Raw genomic sequence first — 2,082 nt, forward strand, 5'->3', positions numbered from 1 at the left:
CGCTCGTGGGGGGCAACTGTTGACCTCGGTAGGGCGTGAAGGACGGACCGGAACGCCCCCCTTTTCGTGAGGTTTTAGTCGCCCCCCCACACCCCCGGCTCATACCTGCTGTCCACAAGGCTCCCATGCGGCCGCCATCCTTCTTTCCAGAGAAGAGAGGGCGAATGGGGCAACACTCTTTCCCCTCTGGGCAGAAATGATGGCCTGGGTTAACTCATCGTCCGTTCACTTTTCTGCTCTAAGCTGCTGGGTTCTGCATTAAGTCCTTGTGTTTCTGGGGCTGTGGCCGTGCTCCAAACTTAACTCTGATTTTCAGGGAGAGAGATTGGGTGGTTTACTTCTCATTGATCACTTTGTATATAGAGAGATGTCCACGCGGCCGCGCGGTTTTGAGAAAAAGTCCTCATTCCCGCATACTCGAGCTGTGTTTGTAGAGGCTTCTGGTCACCGGGGTTCCATCTGGGGGAGGCGGGATGCGGCACCTACTCCATCTGGAACTTGCCGGTGGTCTCGGCTCTTTTTGGAACCTGTTTTTTCTTTTTTTTTTTCCTCCGGGATCCCGCACCCTCCATGTGTTCTTTCTCTTATGCTGAACGCTTCAAAGATGGCGCTGGGGGGCGGGCTGTGGGCGTGACTTCCGGGATCAGAGGTTACCTGGGAGGTGCAGTCCGGCAGATTTGAGGAAAAGTCCTCGTTCCCGCATACTCGAACTGTGTTTGTAGAGGATTCTGGTCACCGGGTTCCATCTGGGGGGGGGGGGGGGCGGGATGCGGCACCTACTACATCTGGAACTTGCCGGTGATCTCGGCTCTTTTTGGAACCTGTTTTTTCTTTTTTTTTTTTTCCTCCGGGATCCCGCACCCTCCATGTGTTCCTTCTCTTATGCTGAACCTATTTTCCAAAACCTTGAGACCTAATTTATTCAGGTAGGCCCTTTCTTTCTTCCTGATGAAATCTGGCAGAGCTATAATCTTTCCTCTTAACACTGCTTTTGCTGTGTCCCACAAGTTATGGTAGCTCGTGTCCTCATTCTCATTTGTTTATGGAAAGTTTTTATTTCCTCTTTGATTTCTTCTCTAAGCCAACGGTTGTTCATTACTTCCCTTAAAGAAAATATTTCCTTGCTGAGCTTCAGTCTGTTTGATCTATCGAGAAGTGACAAAGAAGTGTTGAAATCTACTACTAGTATTGTGTTGCTATCAATGTTTTTCTATAAGATTATTAGAAGTTGTTTTAACGTATTTTGCTGGTCTGTCATTAGGATCATATACATTGAGGAAGGTGAGTTCTTTCTGATGTACATATCCCATGATCATTAAGAAATGACCTTCACTGTCTCTGATAACCTTTAGCCTGAAGTCCATGTGGTCTGATACTAGTATGGCCACTCCAGCTTTGTGGAGGTGATGTTTTCTTGAAAACGTGTTTCCCAGCCTTTTACCTTTAGCCCATGGGTGCTTTGATTGTTCAGACATATTTCTTGCAGGAAGCAGAATGTTGGGTTCAGTTTTCTAATTCATCTTCCTATTCTGTGCCTCTGAATTGGCACATTTAGTCCATTGACATTGAGAGAGATTGTTGTTTTGGGGATTTGTGCTCTCTTTATGTAGAATTTTAGTACTTCTGGGGATTGTCTTACCTTAAAGTAGACCTATTCATTCTTCTTGCAACAAAATTATGGAATGCTTTACAAGTTTGCATGTTATCTCTGTGCAAGGACCATGCTCATCATTGTATCATTTAAATTTTAGTATATGTGTTATCAAACCTCGTAGGAGTTAATTTTTCCATATTTTTCGCTTCTTATTACTTTGAGTGTTGTCCTTCCTCACTCCTATGGCAGACAATGATTCCTAATCAAGGAATGTATTTCAAAGCAGCATGCATAAATAGATTTAGAACTTTAATGTCCCAGAAATAAAAATATGGTTTTTACTATATTATCGTTTACCATACCCTAGGCATCAGTTTTACAAAATAATTCTTTTGGAAGATGGTATATGAGTTTGATTAATGTTGTTCCCTGAATCCTTCATTAAGAACATTAAAATAGAGCCTTTTGCTGTTCTCACCTCAGTCCTG

At 43.9% G+C, this 2,082-nt stretch overlaps 1 pseudogene; it reads right to left on the reverse strand.

The window, feature by feature from the left end:
- Positions 1 to 1,671: 1,671 nt before the first annotated feature.
- LOC130016096 (uncharacterized) lies at positions 1,672 to 1,771 on the reverse strand (annotated as a pseudogene).
- Between the last annotated feature and the right edge of the window lie 311 nt (positions 1,772 to 2,082).

This window comes from Sorex fumeus, unplaced genomic scaffold (assembly GCF_029834395.1).
Source record: "Sorex fumeus unplaced genomic scaffold, SorFum_2.1 ptg000146l, whole genome shotgun sequence".
NCBI lineage: Eukaryota > Metazoa > Chordata > Mammalia > Eulipotyphla > Soricidae > Sorex > Sorex fumeus.